The sequence below is a fragment of the Bubalus kerabau genome, chromosome 6 (assembly GCF_029407905.1).
Source record: "Bubalus kerabau isolate K-KA32 ecotype Philippines breed swamp buffalo chromosome 6, PCC_UOA_SB_1v2, whole genome shotgun sequence".
Taxonomy (NCBI): domain Eukaryota; kingdom Metazoa; phylum Chordata; class Mammalia; order Artiodactyla; family Bovidae; genus Bubalus; species Bubalus kerabau.
Window position 1 is genome coordinate 9,945,946 of NC_073629.1, and position 19,641 is coordinate 9,965,586.

Genomic DNA, 19,641 nt, shown 5'->3' on the forward strand with positions numbered 1-19,641 from the left:
TCAAACTGGAATAAGTTCCATCCCTCTTCTCTCTCTGAGGATGACATCGGGGGCTTTCACTTTTAGCTCTGTAACGAAACCACTGGATTACAGAGGAGAGGTCCGACATTAAATCTGATTGGTGTGTGTGTGTCCCATGTGTCTATGCTCTGAACTACCCTCCACCCTAACCCCTAGGATGGAAGCCCATCTGGACTTCACATATCCTTAATTCACAGAATGAAGAAATGGAGACCCAAAGAAGAGGCCCATGCACCTTGGGGCCCAAGGGAACTAGTCTAATTCTTTAGCAGGGAGGAGAATGTTGAGGTGACAGGATTTCCCAAAGAGGTCAACCTAGAGTGACAGAGGAAGGTCAGGAGCCTGAAGGACAACAGAGTGGAGCAGACTGGACTCCAAATGCACAGCTCCTAACTTGGAGCACGTGGGCAAGTTTCTTAATTTCTTCAAGCCTCAACTTCTGCATATAAAATAGAACTAATAAGGTAACAGAAGGAACCCCCGAGCAAAGCCATAGTGCCCCAGTCCACACCCAGCCAAATGTCCCCATTCTCTTATGTGCCTCGGGGATTCCTGGTGCTTTGGTGAATCTTGATTAAATAAGGGGGCATCCAGACAAAAGCCAGGGTCCTCAGTAGTAATCCTTTCAACTCCTTACCAGCTCATGGGCCTGAGGCAGCAGGGTTGGGGCAGGCCGACCACAGGCCCCTCCGGAACCCTGGAAGTTTGAGTCTCCAGCAGAGATGCAAAGAGCTCAAGACATGGCAGTGGACACTCTCCAAGGAAGGGTCAGCGCTGAAGAAGCATGTGCTTTCCGTGCAGGTGAAGCTGTTCCTGGAAGTAAGGGCCCGTACCAGAGTGGCAAAGGTTAGGTCTTCAGTTTTGGTGAAAAGTAGGGCCCTTCCCCAGCTTCACTGCTTAGAAAGAGGAATCCTTAGTATCTTGACCAGATATGGAAGTCACAGCCTATAGAATAGCCATCAAAGGTTTCCAGTGTCTGTGATTAATAATATCAGCCACCTCCCAGGTACAGGGAACCCCAGTAATGTACCCCATGCAGGACCAGAACCACCATCTTTTTAACCCTGTTGATAAAACTGGAGACAGTTCAATCTCCCAGGTTATCTCGTGCTTTCTCCCCAGCACCCACTTTCCTAGAAAGGCTAGTCTCAGTGCTTACAATAGTATTTCCAGACCCAGTTTGTATTGTGAAATAACTGGATTTTTTTCACTTTTGGTGAAAAAGGAAACAAACTAACTAACTAATAAAAAGCCCATACTTGATTAAGAACTGTGAGATGTAATAGGTTTGCTGTGAGGAGTCTTTTTCAGATAAGCTCCTGATCTCTTTGAGAACAAGGACCAAACCTCGTTCATATCCACATGAATGTCACATAAAAGTCACTAAGTTAGTACTGGTTTCCTTCCCATCTAACTTTCCTTCTCTTTCTCTATTCCACATGCACATGTGTGTGCTAACTCACTTCAGTCGTGTCCGAGTCTGTGCAACCCTATGGACCATAGCCCACCGGGCACCTCTGTCCACGGGATTCTCCAGGCAAGAATACTGGAGTGCGTTGCCATGCCCTCCTCCAGGGGGTCTTCCTAATCCAGGGATTGGTCCACGTCTCTTTGTCTCTTGCATTGGCCAGAGGGTTCTTTACCACTAACACCACCTGGGAAGCCCCTCTATTTCTCACCTACCCCCAAGCTTTACTATTCCCTATTCGTCCAATCTTTATCAAGCGTGAGCTTCCTCAGATCCCATCCTATTATCACCAATTTTAAAAGTTGCCTATAATTAAACCAGTGGTTCTCAACCGTGACTGCAGATTTTAATCACCAGGGAAGCTCTGAAAACATACCAATACCCAGGACCCATGCCAGACTAATTAAACCAGAAACATCCAGGTTGTAGCCCAGCTATCAGCACTTTTGTGTGTGTGTTACACTGGACATTTGTTGCTGCATGAGCGCTTTCTCTAGTTGTGGTGTACAGGCTTTTCTTTGCGGTGGCTTCTCTTGTTGCGGAGCACGGGGCTCTAGGGTGCTAGGTTTCAGTAGTTGTAAAACATAGTTTAGGTGCCCCGTGGCATGTGGGATATTCCCAGACCAGGGATTAAACCCATGTCCTCTGCGTTGGCAGGCAGATCCTTAACCACTGGACCATAAGGGAAGTCCCAGGTAAGTTACCTTAGTGATACTAATGTGAGAACCACTAAATCAAACTCTTTGTGATACTCTTCCTCCTTTCTTGGCACAATGAATGCCCCCACCTCCCCTGCCTAGGACTAATCCCTCCATATTTCATTAGATCCTGTCCGTTCCCATTTCCAACTCTTATCCCCAGGCTCTCCTATATCGATTATAACTTCCAACTCTAGTAGCAAAATAAAATATCTCCCACCACTCTGCAGCCTCTTCTTGCTTCAGCCCTCTCTTTTATTTTCTTATCATCCTGTGTTCTCTAAACAATGGGTTCCTCTCTTGCACGTTGGTAGGAATGTAAACTGATATAGCCAAAACAGTGGGAGACTTCTTTAAAAACTAGGAATAAAACTACCATCAGTTCAGTCACTCAGTCATACCCGACTCTCTGCAGCCCCATGGACTGTAGCACACCAGACTGTCCATCACCAACTCCTGGAGCTTGCTCAAACTCATCTCCATCAAGTCAGTGATGCCATCCAACCATCTCATCCTCTGTCGTCCCTTTCTGCTCCTACCTTCAATCTTTCCTAGCATCAGTATCTTTTCCAATGAGTCAGCTCTTCACATCAGGTGGCCAAAGTATTGGAGTTTCAGCTTCAGAATCAGTTCTTCCATTGAATATTCAGGACTGATTTCCTTTAGGATGGACTGGTTGGATCTTATTGCTGTCCAAGGGACTCTCAAGAGTCTTCTCCAACACCACAGTTCAAAAGCATCAATTCTTTGGCGCTCAGCTTTCTTTATAGTCCAACTCTCACATCCATCCATGACTACTGGAAAAACTATAGCTTTGACTAGATGGATCTCTGTTGGCAAAGTAATATCTCTGCTTTTTGATATGCTGTCTGGATTGGTCAGAGCTTTTCTTCCAAGGAGCAAGTGTCTTTTAATTTCATGGCTGCAGTCACCATCCGCAGTGATTCTGGAGCTCAAGAAAATAAAGTCTGTCACTGGTTCCATTGTTTCCTCATCTATTTGCCATGAAGTGATGGGACCGGATGCCATGATCTTAGTTTTTTGAATGTTGAGTTTTAAGTCAGCTTTTTCATTCTCCTGTTTCATTTTCATCAAGAGGCTCTTCAGTTCCTTTTTGCTTTCTGCCATAAGGGTGGTGTCATCTGCGTTATCTGAGGTTATTGATGTTTCTGCCAGCAATCTTGATTCCAGCTTTTGCTTCATCCAGCCCAGTATTTCTGATGATGTACTCTGCACATAAGTTAAATAAGCAGGGTGACAGTATACAGTCTTGATGGATTCCTTTCCGGATTTGGAACCAGTCTGTTGTTTCATGTTCAGTTCTAACTGTTGCTTCCTGACCTGCATACAGATTTCTCAGGAGGCAGGTCAGGTGGTCTGATATTCCCATCTCTTGAAGAATATTCCACAGTTTGTTGTGATCCACACAGTCAAAGGCTTTGGTGTAATCAATAAAGCAGAAGGAGATGTTTTTCTGGAACTCTCTTGCTTTATCGATAATCCAGTGGATGTTGGCAATTTAATCTCTGGTTCCTCTGCCTTTTCTAAATCCAGCCTGAACATCTGGAAGTTCACAGTTCATGTACTTTTGAAGCCTGGCTTGGAGAATTTTGAGCATTACTTTACTAGCATGTGAGATGAATGCAATTGTGCGGTAGTTTGAGAATTCTTTGGCATTGCCCCTCTTTAGGATTGGAATGAAAACTGACCTTTTCCAGTCCTGTGGCCACTGCTGAGTTTTCCAAATTTGCTGGCATATTGAGTGTAGCACTTTTACAGCATCATCTTTCAAGATTTGAAATAGCTCAACTGGAATTCCACCACCTTCACTAACTTTGTCCGTAGTGATTAACCCTAAGGCCCACTTGACTTCACATTCCAGGATGTCTGGCTCTAGGTGAGTGATCACATCATCATGGTTATCTGGGTCATGAAGGTCTTTTTTGTATAGCTCTTCTGTGTATTCTTGCCACCTCTTCTTAATATCTTCTGCTTCTGTTAGGTCCATACCATTTCTGTCCTTTATTGTGCCCATCGTTGCATGAAATATTCCCATTTCATGTCTCTAATTTTCTTCAAGAGATCTCTAGTCTTTCCCATTCTATGGTTTTCCTCTATTTCTTATAAAACTAAATAGAGTTTTCTATTTCATATAAAACTACCATATAACCCCGCAATCCCACTACTGGCCCTATACCCTGAGAAAACCATAATCAAAAAAGATGTATGTGCCCCAGTGTTCATTGCAGCATTATCTATAATAGCTAGGACATGGAAGCAACTTAGATATTCATCAACAGATGAATGGGTAAAGATGTAGTACATATATACAATGGAATATTAGTCATAAAAAGGAACGAATTTGAGTCAGTTTTAGTGAGGTGGATAAACCTAGAGCTTGTTATACAGAGTGAAGTAAATCAAAGAGGGAAAAACTAATAATGCATGCATATGGAATCTAGAAAAACCGTACTGATGAACCTGCTTGCAGGGCAGGAATAGAGATGCAGACCCAGAACAGAATTGTGGATACAGTGGGGGAAGGAGAGGATGGAATGAATTGAAAGAGTAGCATTGAAACACACACATTATCATATGTAAAACAGATAGTTAATGGGAAGTTGCTTTACAGCACAGGGTGCTCTGTCACAGCTAGAGGTGTGGCATGGCATTCGAGGTGAGAGGGACGTTCAAGAGGGAGGGGCTGTGTGTACACTTATGGCTGATTCACGTGTTGTATGGTAGAAACCCACACAATACTGTAAAGCAAATATCCTCCGATTACAATTTTTAAAAAAAGAATAGGTTCCTTACCCCCATCCTTCACTCTTCAGCTCCTTATAACCAGCCTTCCTCTCAATAACTCCCCTTTTCCTGATTTCACATATCTATATTTCGAAGAATGCAGCCTTTGGCCCCTTGACTCCTTACCTTAAATGCTTTCCTGAAGTAATGTCATTCTCTCCCTTAGCTTCAATCAGTACTTACTTATTGTTGTTGTTCAGTCGCTAAGTTGTATCCAACTCTTTGTGACCCAATGGACACAGCACCGCAGTCTTCCCTGTCCTTCACTATCTCCTGGAGTTTGCTCAAATGCATGTCCATTGAGCTGATGATGCTATTTAACCATCTCATCCTCTGCCACTCCCTTCTCCTTTTGCCTTTAATTCTTCCCAGCATCAGGGTCTTTTATTGATGCTCCTAAATCCAGATCTCTCTTCTGAACATCAAGCTCATAGTTCTAGGAGATTTTAACTTGCCTATTCTTTGGGTCCACTAAATGTAATAGGTTTAAATGAAACATATTATCTTCCCTCCCCCATCCCAAGTCCTTTGGCTTATTCAGACCTTTCTCACTTCCAAACTTGGATCACTCCCTTCCACTCTATCTTTCTCTCTGTTGCCAGTGTGATTTTTCTGAAAGAGAAATCAGTCTACCCCTCCATTGCCTAAAACAATTCAGTGACTCCCCACTGTCCACAAGATGAAGTCAAAACTTCTTGGCACTCCGTGTAAGGACCTTGAGTCTCCCCCTCCAGCCTTATCTCCTATTGCTCCTTGTGTATTCAAATCTCAAACTTGCAACATGCACATTTTCTAACTAGACCCACCAACTGATCTACCAGCTTGAGGCTTTGTTACTGCCTCTGCCTTTACATGGTATCACAAAAGTCTTCGCAACTAAAACAAAGTACTCCCTTTACATCATGTTTTTTTTTTGCCTGATATCTCATCCCCCCACTCTCTGCCTAGAGATTCTGTATGTCCTTCAGGACTCGGCTTTGGTCTTCTTTTTGTGCACGTGTGCTTAGCTGTGTCCAACGCTTACAGCCTGGAGTGGGTTGCCATTTCCTTCTCCAGGGGAATCTTCCAAACCAGGGATCAAACCCACGTCTCCTACATCTCCTGCATTGGCAGGCAGATTCTTTACCACTGGAGACTTCAGGGATGCCCTATGTCTCCTTGTTGACTCCTCCTCTACTTTCCTGACAAGAATTAGATGTTCCCTTCCCCAGAGAGCCTCCTTTGCACTCCCAGAGCTCTGCATTTTACGACATTCTATGGTAATTTTCTATTTACTTTTCTCTCTGTCCTGCTGGTCTGTGAGCTTCTGGAGTGAAAGAAGCAGTGCCTAATGTATCTTTCGACACCCAGAACTTGGCTCAGTAAGTTAGAGTCAGCAGTAAATGTTGTCTAGTGAAACAGAAAGGAGAAGAGTATGAGAGGAGATAAACTAGAATGCTTGATGTCAAAGGGATCTTTCTGTATTTTACAGATAAGGAAATAGGGGTGGAGCAGGTAACTCATTGTACCAGAATCATACAGCAAATTAAATGGCAACACCAAAACTGGAAACTAAATGTCCTGATTTCTTGTTCAGTAGTCTGTCAACTGTACCACATTAACTGAATATTCATTGTTTCACTTGAAATAAAGCTACAAGGCAGTGGCTCTTAGCTTTTTGTGGACCCATGCTCTCATTGAGACTTTGGTGAAAGCTACAGGCTCTCTCCCCCCCAAAAAAAAAAAAAAAATTGCACATAGAATTTCACATCCATTTTCAGGGGATTCAGGAAGTTAGTGGTTGAGTGGAGGATGACTGGAAGGAAGAAGAATCTAGAAATGGAGAGACCAGTGGAAGACTAATGCAGTAGTTGAGGAGTGAGAGAGAACAAGCAGGCTGCAAGAGTAGGGGGATAGAAAAGAAAGTCCAGCTTTCAGATGTGACCTGCAGGTGGGATGCACAGAGCTGAGAAAAGAGGAAGCATTTAAGACGACTCAGGTTTCTGGTATAGATGTTAAGGAAGATGGTGATGTCACACATCAAATTAGGAGCTGCTGAGAGAGCAGGTTTGAAGGGTAGATAAGGTGTCTCATTTGACAGGTGTCTTAAATGTCTGCAGGCCATCAGGGTGGGGATATCTATAGGAAGCTGGCAACAGCACAAGTACCTTCCACATCTACTCCCCCCACTCTTCCTCAGGCCATCTGGATGATCTATTTTTCCCTGAACCAGATGCATACTTTCCTGCCTCCATCCCCTTTGTTCATCCCACGTACCTTACACTACATTCACCCTTATCCAAAATATTTCAAGGTCCAATTCAGGTGCTGTTTTCTCTGTTAAGTTATTCCTGACACCACCAATGTGATCAATTTAATCTCTCCCCTCTCTAAAGTCCTAAATTTTTCTCTGAACCTCTCTTACCATATTTTCTATTTTGAATTTCAGTTGTCTTATTGAGAAAAGGGCAGAAAAAGAGAGAGAAAGAAACCAAGGAAAGATATCACAAATAAATGACAAATAGCGAGATGGAGAATTTAAACCTAGCTATATCAATAATCATATTAAATGTAAATGGTCTAAACACACCTATTAAAATGCAGCATTTGTCAGATTGAATTATAAAGAGTGATATTAAACTATATACCGCCTACAAGAAACACCTTTAAATATAAAGTTATGAATAGGTTAAAGGTAAAAGGATGGGAAAATATATGCCATGCTAACACTAATCAAAATAGAGTTGGACTTACTATATTAATACTGTGCTAAAGTAGATTCCATGGCAACGCACTCCAGTACTCTTGCCTGGAAAATCCCATGGACGGAGGAGCCTGGTAGGCTGCAGTCCATGAGGTCGCTAAAAGTCAGACACGATTGAGCGACTTCACTTTCCCTTTTCCCTTTCCTGCATTGGAGAAGGAAATGGCAACCCACTCCAGTGTTCTTGCCTGGAGAATCCCAGGGACGGGGGAGCCTGGTGGGCTGCCATCTATGGGGTCGCACAGACTCGGACACGACTGAAGCGACTTAGCAGCAAAGTAGATTCCAAGGTAAAGGTATTAATAGAAATAAAGAGGATCATTTTTAAATAATAAAGAGGTCAATTCATCAAGAACACATAATAATTCTAATCACATGTATGCCTAGTAACAGAAATAAGTACATGAAGCAAAAACTGATAGAACCACAATGAAAAATTGACACAGTTATAATCAGAAATGTCAATAAACATCTCTCAACTCATAAGACAAGAAGACAGAAAATCAATAAAGATATAAAGGACTTGACCATCACTATCAACTCACTTGACCTAATTGACATTTATAGACCATTCCACTCAACAACAACAGAATACGCTTCTTTCTCAAGTGACATGGAAGACTTTCAAAGATAGACCATATCTTGGGCCATAAAAATAGGCTTGATAAATTTAAAAGGAATCAGACGGTACAAAATATATTCTCTGTCCACAGTAGTATTAAATTATATATCAATAATAGAAAGATAGCTGGAAAATCTTGAAATATTTGAAAACTAAGTAACACATTTCTAAGTAATTCATGGATAAAATAAGAAATCAAAAGAGAAATTAAAATTTTTGAACTGAATGAAAATAGGAACACAAACATAATCAAATCTGTGGGATGTATCTAAAGCAGTACTGAAAGGGAATTTACAGCTTTATCAGCCTATTAATAGAAAAGGAAATATCCTCAAGTCAAAGATAGCAGCTTCCACTCTACAAAATTAGGTGAAGAGTGCAAGTTAAGCCCCAAGTAAGTGAAAGAAAGGAAGTAATAAAAACCAAGCAGAAATCAATGAAATAGAAAATTAATAGAGAAAATCAATGAAACCAACAGCTAGTTCTCTGAGAAGATAGGCAAAATAGATAAATCTAGCCAGACTGATCAGAAAAACAAGAAAAAAAAATATGAATGACTAATATCAGTAATGAAAGAGATGGCATTACTGCAGATTCTAAAGATGTTAAAAGGATATTAGAAAATAAGTATTAAGGTGGCTCTATGCCAATAAATGTGACAGTTTAGATGAATGTAAAAATCTCTTGAAAGTACCAATATGTCAAACTCACTCAAGAAGAAATAGATTTTCTGAACCACCCTGTAACTATTAACGAAATTAAATTGTAGTTAAAAACCTTCCCACAAAGAAAACACCAGGTGTAAATGGCTTTACTGGTGACTTTTACCAAATATTTCAAAAAGAAACAATATCAATTTTATACAAGCTCTTCCAGAAAAGTAGAACACAGGGAATACTTTCCAAGTCATTATATAAAGCCAGCATTACTCTGACACTGGAATAAGACAAACAAATTACAAGGAAACTACAGACCAATATCCAATATAAAATAGTTGAAGAATCCTTAACAAAATTTTAGCAAGTCACATCCAACATCATGTAAAAAGGATAATACATCCGGACCAAAAAATTCTAGGTGGATTTAACGTTTGAGACATTGAAAACATTTTAAAAGATTAAAAAGGAGGCAAAGGGAATACATGGTCATCTCAATATCTATCAAAAAAACATTTGACAAAAATTCAATATCAATTTTTAATTTCAAAAAAATTTTAATAAATTTGGAGTGATAATAGTGGGCATCTACAAAAAATTATGGGTAACATCATATTTAAAGATTGGTTCTCCTAAGATCAGGAAAAAGGCAAGGATGTATGTTCTCCCCACTTTTGCTCAACATTATGCTGGAGGTTCTGCTGCTGCTGCTGCTAAATCTCTTCAGTTGTGTCTGACTCTGTGCGACCCCATAGACAGCAGCCCACCAGGCCCCCCCCATCCCTGGGATTCTCCAGGCAAGAACACTGGAGTGGGTTGCCATTTCCTTCTCCAATGCATGAAAGTGAAAAGTGAAAATGAAGTCGCACAGTCGTGTCCGACTCTTTGCAACCCCATGGACTGCAGCCTCCCAGTCTAGCCAGTGTAATATGGCAAAAAAAAAAAAAAAAAGCATTGGAAAGATTGGAAAGGAAGAAGTAAGACTGTCTTTATTCAGAAACAACATAATCAGACTTCCCTGATAGTCCAGTGGTTAAGAATTTGCCTGCCAGTACAGGGGGCACAGGTCTGATCCCTGGTCTGGGAAGATCCCACATGCCATGGGGCAACTAAGCCTGTGTGCCATAACTACTGAGCCCATGTGTCACAACTGCTGAAACCCACACACCTGGAGCCCATGCTCTGCAGTAAGAGAAGTCACTGCAATGAGAAACCCATGCACTGAAAGCGGAGAGGAGCCCCCGCTCTTTGAAACTAGAGAAAAGCCCATACACAGCAATGAAGACCTAGCCCAGTCAATAAATAAAGGAATAAATAAATGAATAATTTTTCCTGCTGCTGCTGCTAAGTCGCTTCAGTGGTGTCTGACTCTGTGCGACCCCGTAGTCACATAGTCCCATAGTGTTCTCCAGGCAAGAACACAGGAGTGGGTTGCCATTTCCTTCTCCAATGCGTGAAAGTGAAGGCATTCAGTCATGTCCGACTCTTCGCGACCGCATGGACTGCAGCCTACCAGGCTCCTCTGTCCATGGGATTTTCCAGGCAAGAGTACTGGAATGGGTTGCCATTGTCTTACATAATCATCTTTAAAGAAAATTCAATGAAATCTTTTTTAAAAGTTATTAGAACTAATAACTACATTTACCAAGATTTCAATATATAAAATCAATATGCAAAAATAAATTACATTTCTGAATACTAGCTATATGAATTTCCTAAAGCTGTCAAAACAACAAAATATCACAAACTGAGATGGTTTCAAACAGCAGAAATGTATTATCTCACAGTTCTCAAATCCCTTATGATTATATGGTGGAGGTAACCAGTAGACTGAAGGGATTAGATCCGGTACACAGAGTGCCTGAAGAACTATGGACAGAAGTTCATAACACTGTACAGGAGGAGTAACCAAAACTATCTCCAAGAAAAAGAAATGCAAGGCAAAGTAATTGTTTGAGGAGACTTTACAAACAGCTGAGTAAGATTGAAGCTTCCCTGGTAGCTCAGACGGTAAAGCATCTGCCTACAATGTGGGAGACCTGGGTTCAATCCCTGGATCGGGAAGATCCCCTGGAGAAGGAAATGGCAACTAACTCCAGTATTCATGCCTGGAAAATCCCATGGACCAAGGAGCCTGGTGGGCTACAGTTCATGGGGTTGCAAAGAGTCGGACACAACTGAGCAACTCACTTCACTTCATACAAACAGCTGAGAAAAGAAGAGAAGCCAAAGGCAATGGAGAAAGGGAAAGATTATCCAACTAAATGCTGAGTTCCAGAAAATAACAAGGACAGATAAGAAGTGAAGTGGAAGTGAAGTCACTCAGTCGTGTCCGACTCTTTCCGACCCCAAGGATTGTAGCCTACCAGGCTCCTCCATGGATTTTCCAAGCAAGAGTACTAGAGTGGGTTGCCATTCCCTTCTCCAGAGTATCTTCCTGACCCAGGGATCGAACCCAGACCTCCCGCATTGTAAGCAAGACACTTTACTGTCTGAGCCACCAATGAACAATGCAAAGAAATAGAGAAAAACAATAGAGTGGGAAAGACTAGAGATCTCTTCAAGATAATTGGAGATATCGAGGGAACATTTCATGCAAGGATGGGAATGATAAAGGACAGAAACAGTAAGGATCTAATGGAAGCAGAAGAGATTAAGAAGAGGTGGCAAGAATACACAGAAGAACTATACAAAAAAGATCTTAATGACCCAGATAACCACGATGGTGTGGTTACTTACCTAAAACCAAACATCCTGGAGTGTGAAGTCAAGTGGGCCTTACGAAACATCACTAGGAACAAAGTTAGTGGAGGTGATGGAATAACAGCTGAGCTATTTCAAATCCTAAAAGATGATGCTGTTAAAGTGCTGTACTCAATAGGCCAGCAAATTTGGAAAACTCAGCAGTGACCACAGGACAGGAAAAGTCAGTTTTCATTCCAATCCCAAAGAAAGGAAAGGCCAAAGAATGTTCAAACTACTGCACAATTGCACTCATATCACATGCTAGTAAGATTATGCTCAAAATCCTTCAAGCTAAGCTTCAGCAGTACATGAATCAAGAACTTCCAGATGTACTACCTGGATTTAGAAAAGACAGAGGAACCAGAGATCAAATTGCCAACATTCACTGGATCATCAAAAAAGCAAGAGAGTTCCAGAAAAACATCTACTTCTGCTTCATTGACTATGCTAAACCCTTTGATTGTGTGGATCACAACAAACTGGGGAGGATTCTTAAAGGGAAAGGCATACTAGACCACCTTTCCTGCCTCCTGAGAAACCTGTGTGCAGGTCAAGAAACAACAGTTAGAACTGGACATGGAACAATGAACTGGTTCAAAATTGAGAAAGGAGTATGACAAGGCTGCATATTGTCACCCTGCTTATTTAACTCATATGCAGAGTTGCTGCTACTGCTGCTAAGTCGCTTTAGTCGTGTCTGACTCTGTGTGACCCCACAGATGGCAGCCCACCAGGCTCCACCGTCCCTGGGATTCTCCAGGCAAGAACACTGGAGTGGGTTGCCATTTCCTTCTCCAATGCATGAAAGTGAAAAGTGAAAGTGAAGTTGCTCAGTCGTGCCCGACTCTTTGCGACCCCATGGATAGTAGCCTGCACCAAGCTCCTCTGTCCATGGGATTTTCAAGGCAAGAGTACTGGAGTGGGTTACCATTTCCTTCTCCAGGGAATCTTCCCAACCCAGGGATCGAACCCAGGTCTCTCACATTGTAGACAGACCCTTTACCATCTGAGCCACCAGAGAAGTCCCTTCTTATCTCTCCTTGCTATTGTTTGGAACTCTTTTCTCATGACAAATAGAAGGGGAAAAAGTGGAAGCAATGACAGATTTTATTTTCTTGGACTCTAAAATCACTGTGGATGGTGACTGCAGCCACGAAATTAAAAGAAGCTTGCTCCTTGGAAGGAAAGCTATGACGAACCTAGACAGCATATTAAAAAGCAGAGATATCACTTTGCTGACAAAGGTTAATATAATCAAAGGTATGGTTTCTCCAGTAGTCATGTACAGATGTGAGACGTGAACCATTAAGAAGACTGAGCACTGAAGAATTAATGCTTTCGAATTGTGGTGCTGGAGAAGACTCTTGAGAGTCCCTTGGACTGCAAGAAGATCCAACCAGTCCATCCTAAAGGAAATTAACCCTGAATATTCATTGGAAGGACTGATGCTAAAGCTCCAATACTTTGACCACCTGATGTGAAGAGACGATTCACTGGAAAAGACCCTGATGCTGGGAAAGATTGAAGACCAGAAGAGAAGGGGGTGAGAGAGGATGAGAAGGTTGGATGGCATCACTGACTCAGTGGACATGAGTTTAAGCAAACACTGGGAGATAGTGAAGGACAGGGAAGCCTGGCATGCTGCAGTCCATGGGGTAGCAAAGAATTGGACATGACTTAGCAGCTGAACACTTCCCTGGTGGCTCAGACGGTAAAGTGTCTGTCTACAATGCAGGAGACCAAGGTTCGATCCCTGAGTCAGGAAGAATCCCTGGAGAAGGAAGTGGCAACCCACTCCACTACTCTTGCCTAGACAATCCCATGGACAGAGGAGCCTGGTGTCCATGGGGTCGCAAAGAGTCAGACGCTACTGAGCAACTTCACTTCACTTAGCAGCTGAACAACAACTCAGTTCTGGAAGCTAGAGGTCTGATATCAAGCGGTTGACACATCCATGTCTCCTCTGAAGGATCTGGGAGAGAATCCTTCCTTGCCTTTTTTAGCTTCTGTTGTTTTCTGGCAAGCCATGGGTTCCTTGGCTCATAAATGCATCACTCCAATCTCTACCTCTGTTTTCACATAGCCATCTGTTCCCTGTGGATTTTTACATTATCTTCCCTCTCTGTATGTTTGTGTCCAAATTTCCCTCTTTTTATAAGGACACCAACCATATTGGATTAAGGACCCACCCTACTTAATAAGTATGACCTCATCTTAACTCTAATTACATCTGTAGAGAGTCTATTTCCAAAGAAGTTCACATTCATAGGAACTGGGGGTTAGAATTTTTACATAACTCTTGGGTGAGATACAATTTAGCCCATAACATTAGCAAAGAACACTCAAAATATTAAAATTATAATCTATAATAGCATTAAACAATATAAAATATTTAAGATAAGTCTGAGAAAAGATGTGTACTGAAAACTAGAAGACATTGCTCAGATGAATTAAAGATGACCTAAATAAATGGGAGGATAAACATTGTTTATGGGTCAGAAGACTCAATGTTGTTAACATTTCAGTTCTCTCAAAACTGATCTAAATATTCAATGCTACCCCAAACAAAATCACAGCAATCTTTTTTAATATAAACTGACAATATGATTCTAAACATGATATAGAAATGCAAAGTACTTGGAAGAGTCAAAACAACTTTGAAAAAGAAGAATGAATTTGAGCAATTTATATTATATAAATTCAATATTTATTATAAAGCTACAGTAATCACGACAGTAGAGCATAGGCAAAAAAAGATAAATAGATCAGTGGAACAGAATAAGGAGTTCATAAATAGATCCACATACATATGATCAACTGATCGTTGATAAACATGCAGAGGATAGTCTTTCTAATATAGAGCATTTGGGTATCTACATATCCAGGAAAAGAACATCAATCCATATCTTGCATCATACACAAAAATTAATTCAAAGTTGATCACAAAACTAAATGTAAAACATAAAACTTCCAGAGAAAATGTATGAGAAAATCTTTGTGACATTTGGATGGGAAAAAAGCTCTTAGATATGACATTCAAAATGTGATCCTTAAAAGATATAAAATGATAAATTGGACTTTACCAAAATATAAGAACTTGTGCTTTCAAAAGACACATCTAATAGGTGAAAAGATAAGTCACAGACCCAGGGGAAGTATTTGCAAATCACATATTTGATAAAGAATTTATCCAGATTATAAAAATAATTCTCAAAATTAAAAAAAAGAAGTGATATATAAAAATACTGCAAAGGTATAAATAAAATTGCTCTTTTAATTAAAAAAAAGATGGATTGTTCAATAAATGGCATTGGGATAATTAGCTAATCATTGGGAAAAAGCAAAATTGGATTACTATCTCATTTCTTATATCTAATGAAATGCAGGTAGATCAAAGGGCCAAAGGTAAACAGCAGCAACACTAAAACAATAATTATAATATAAATACTAGAAGGAAGCCATGGAGTTTCTTTTTTATCTTATGATCTTGGAGCAGGGAAGGCCAAGGCTTAAATACAGAGTCCGTAAAAGAAAACAACTATAAATTTGACTAAATAAAAATGTTTTGCATGGCAAAATAGTTAGTATCTATAATTCCATAGATTTTACAATCCTATAATCCTACAATCAATTAGAAAATCCCCAACAATCAAACAAAACAGTAAAACAATACTTACCACTTTACCTCTACCTGAACAGCAAAACTTACAAGCAGAATAATGTCACTTGCTAGTGAGGTGGTAGGAATTAGAGACCATCACAAGCTGCTGGTATGAAGATGCGTTGATACGTCTTATAGTACAGTTTAGAGGTGTCTCATAAAATTAAATATGTGTGTAGTCTATAACCCAGTTCCATTCCTAGGGATATAATCACCAAAAATGACCCTGCAAAGGATAAATAAACTGATATATTCAAGGATATCCATTGCAGGAAAAAACTGGGGGAAGATCTTATATAATGAATACATGGTATCAATAGTATATGCATATGGCATATGCAGATAAAAAAAGAACTAGTTCAACATATGTTCAGTCACTTCAGTCGTGTTAGACTCTCTGCAACCCTGTGGACAGTAGCCTGCCTGGCTCCTCTGTCCATGGGATTCTCCAGGCAAGAATACTGGAGTGGGTTGCCATGCCCTTCTCCAGGGGCTCTTCCTGACCAGGGATCGAACCCGTGTCTCCTGCATCACCTGCACTGCAGGCAGATTTTTTTACTACTGAGCCATCAGATCAGATCAGATCAGTCGCTCAGTCGTGTCTGACTCTTTGCGACCCCATGAATCGCAGCACGCCAGGCCTCCCTGTCCAACACCAACTCCCGGAGTTCACTCAGACTCATGTCCATCGAGTCAGTGATGCCATCCAGCCATCTCATCCTTTGTCGTCCGCTACTCCTCTTGTCCCCAATCCCTCCCAGCATCAAAGTCTTTTCTAATGAGTCAACTCTTCACATGAGGTGGCCAAAGTACTGGAGTTTCGGCTTTAGCAAAATTCCTTCCAAAGAAATCCCAGGGCTGATCTCCTTCAGAATGGACTGGTTGGATCTCCTTGCAGTCCAAGGGACTCTCAAGAGTCTTCTCCAACAACACAGTTCAAAAGCAGCAATTCTTCGGCACTCAGCCTTCTTCACAGTCCAACTCTCACATCCATACATGACCACAGGAAAAACCATAGCCTTGTCTAGACAGACCTTTGTTGGCAAAGTAATGTCTCTGCTTTTGAATATGCTATCTAGGTTGGTCATAACTTTCCTTCCAAGGAGTAAGCGTCTTTTAATTTCATGGCTGCAGTCACCATCTGCAGTGATTTTGGAGCCCAGAAAAATAAAGTCTTACACTGTTTCCACTGTTTCCCCATCTATTTCCCATGAAGTGATGGGAGCGGATGCCATGATCTTCATTTTCTGAATGTTGAGCTTTAAGCCAACTTTTTCACTCTCCACTTTCACCTTCATCGAGAGGCTTTTTAGTTCCTCTTCACTTTCTGAAGCCCATATATTGAGCTTTAGATTCCATCTCACAGGAACAGCGGAATAGGATTTTAAAACACAATGTTCAGTAAAAATAAAAAAATAAGATATATTATACATCACAGTATTGTCCTGAAATATAGAAACATGCAAATAATGTAATGCACTGATCATGGATACACTCATGCATCAATAAGGGGATGAAAGGGAGATTCAAAGACATGCACTAAGTAAATGAGTAGATTCCTGTGGGAGGGGTGGCAAGGAAAATAGGGTCAAGGATGGGGAAAGAGGGTGCAACAAAAAGTGGGGCATGGACAAATCATTCAGTGTGCCACAAACTGAGGCATTTATTTGATAAAATCATTGCAGTTGAACAAAAGCAGAACAGAAACATTTTTGTTTTACTTAAAATCAACTGTATTATTTTATTTTATGCTTATGCATTGATTTGGCTGTTTCAGGTCTCAGTTGCAGTACAGCAGCTTAGTTCCCCACAGCATGTGGGATCTTAGATCGCCAACCAGGGATCAAACTGCATCCCCTGCATTAGAAAGTATATTCTTTATCACTGAACTACCAGGGAAGTCCTCAATTGTATTTTTAAAAGCAAAAATATTGCATAAAAATTTTGAAAAGATAAATGAAGAAGCTTTTTTCAATAAGCCAGTGAAATGAACAGGCAATTCACAGAATAAACACAAACATCTAATAAGCATATGAAATTATCATCAACCTCAGATAAGGAAAATTCTTGTTGAAGAAAAATTTGATATTTCTTTTGCCCATAAAGTTAGAAAAAATTTAAAAAGAATGATAATATCCTTTGCTATGAAGGGTATGAAGAAATGTACACTCGTGTGTGGTTGGAAATAGTATAGAAAATAACTTATGAGAACTTCATCTGAAAAGTCAAATGGACTGGAATAGATGAATACATATTCTCAAGGTAAATGGTAACAGGTGCATGTTCAGACAATATAGCAACAATAAAAGCATAATTTCTCCTAATATAACCACTGCATATTGACCTTTGTTATGCATTAACATGGGGTTAAGGGCTTTACATGTTATCTCTAATAAGAATACAGATATTTGAAGATTTCAAGTAACTCACTCCAGGTCACACCAAAACCCATGTGATAGTAGGTAGATGATCTCAGTACAATTCAACTTGGTGATTGAGATGTGCACAGAAACATGCATTGAAAGTAAGAGGAAGCAGGAGGAGCCAAGTTTGGGATGTCCTGGAAGAGAAAACATCTCTGTTGTCTTGAAGGATGAGTAGGACAGACGTAGGTGCAGTAAGCAGAGAAACCACACGAGCAAAGGCACAGAAGCTGGGAACGATGTGGAATGTGTCAGAGACTTCCTTAGAACATCAGAGCACAAAGTGTGAAGGATGGGATAGTATTAATAGTTGGGGTGGAAAGGTTTGCAGGAGCTGCACCATGAAGGGACTTTCATGCCATGTTGAAGAATTTGGATTTTATTCCAGAAACAATGTTGTTGTTGTTCAGTCTCTAAGTCACGTCCAACTCTTTGATCATGGACTGCAACACACCAGGCTTCCCTGTCCTTCACTATCCCAGAGTTTGCTCAGATTCATGTCCATTGAGTTGGTGATGCTATCTCATCATCTTATCCCCTGCCGCCCTCTTCTCCTTTTGCTTTTAATCTTTCCCAGCATCAGGGTCTTTTCCAATGGGTCTGCTAGAAATAATAGGGAGCCACTAAAGGATCTGATGAGTTTGGGTGAACTCAGGGAGTTGGTGTGGACAGGGAGGCCTGGCGTGCTGCAATTCATGGGGTTGCAAAGAGTCAGCCACGACTGAGCGACTGAACTGAACTGAAAGGATCTGAGTCTAGAACTGTCCTGATTAGATATGCACTGGGGGTGGATCACTGGTGGCAGTCTGGTGGGTGGACTTAAGGAAAGGAAGCCAAGAAGCAAGGAAACAGCTTGGCAGCTGCCATGGTCCAGGCAGACAAAAGCAGGGGTGGTACTGGTGGAAATACAAAAACAGTTCCAAGTCTGCTTTAGAAAGCAGAATGGATAGATGTTGATGGTGGATTGGAGGTGGGAGCAGAAGGAAAGAAAAGTGTGACAGTCAGGGCAATTGCATGTGGATGGTTCATTATTCATTTAAGAATACCAAGGGAAAAGTTGGGTTGAGGGGTGGAGAGAATAAGGAGGCCAGTTTAAGGTTATGAAGGTGGAGATTTCTGGGAGCTATCCTAGTAAAGAGGCCCAGCTCTTTAGTCACAAACCCAGAGAACTAGCTTCTTTCTGGACAGTTCTTCAATGGCTCTTAAAAAAAAAATATGTATTGATGTGGCTGCAGCAGGTCCTAGTTGCAGCACTCGGGAACCTCTCGGTTGTGTCATGCGAACATTTAGTTGCCGCATGTGGGATCTCTCTGACCAGGGAGACAGCCTGAGCCCCCTGAACTGGGAGCGTGGAGCCTTAGCCCCTGACCCGCCAGGGAGTCCGCCCTCGGCAGCTCTTGTTCATCGTGCCCTTAGTGTATCACCATCACTGCCAGCATCCCCGCCGCAGCCTCCCACGGTCCCTCCCTCCACGTCGTTGGTTTTGGAAGGTAGTACCACCGTTCATTCGGGCTCCCAAGCCAGAAACCTGGCAGCTGTCTCCTAACCTAACATGTTTCATAAATCACCAAGTCCCACTGAATCTACATTTAAACAGCTTTCCTAAATCTGTCCTCTCCTCTCCATGCCCTCTGCCACTGCCTAAAGAGACTCTCTTTTCCTCTCACCTGACCCTCTAAAACTGTTCACAGCACAGAGCCTACTGCTGCTTGTTTGCCTTCAGAACTGACCTTAGAGTGATATTTCTAAACTGCAAATCTGAGCGTTTATCCACCCTGCTAGATAACATTTACTGGGCT

General features: G+C 41.3%; 1 protein-coding gene across 4 annotated transcripts in view; it reads right to left on the reverse strand.

Annotated features, from left to right (window-relative positions):
• The window catches only part of VANGL2 (VANGL planar cell polarity protein 2), a 52,772-nt gene that overhangs the window by 29,950 nt on the left and 3,181 nt on the right, over positions 1-19,641 (reverse strand). For 3 of the 4 annotated variants that reach the window (XM_055583852.1, XM_055583851.1, XM_055583853.1), the window contains one exon: positions 659-834. The exons of the other annotated variant lie outside the window; for it this stretch is intronic. The gene's annotated coding sequence lies outside the window, so the exon portion shown is untranslated. The remainder of the gene's footprint in view (positions 1-658; positions 835-19,641) is intronic. 4 annotated transcript variants of the gene reach the window in all.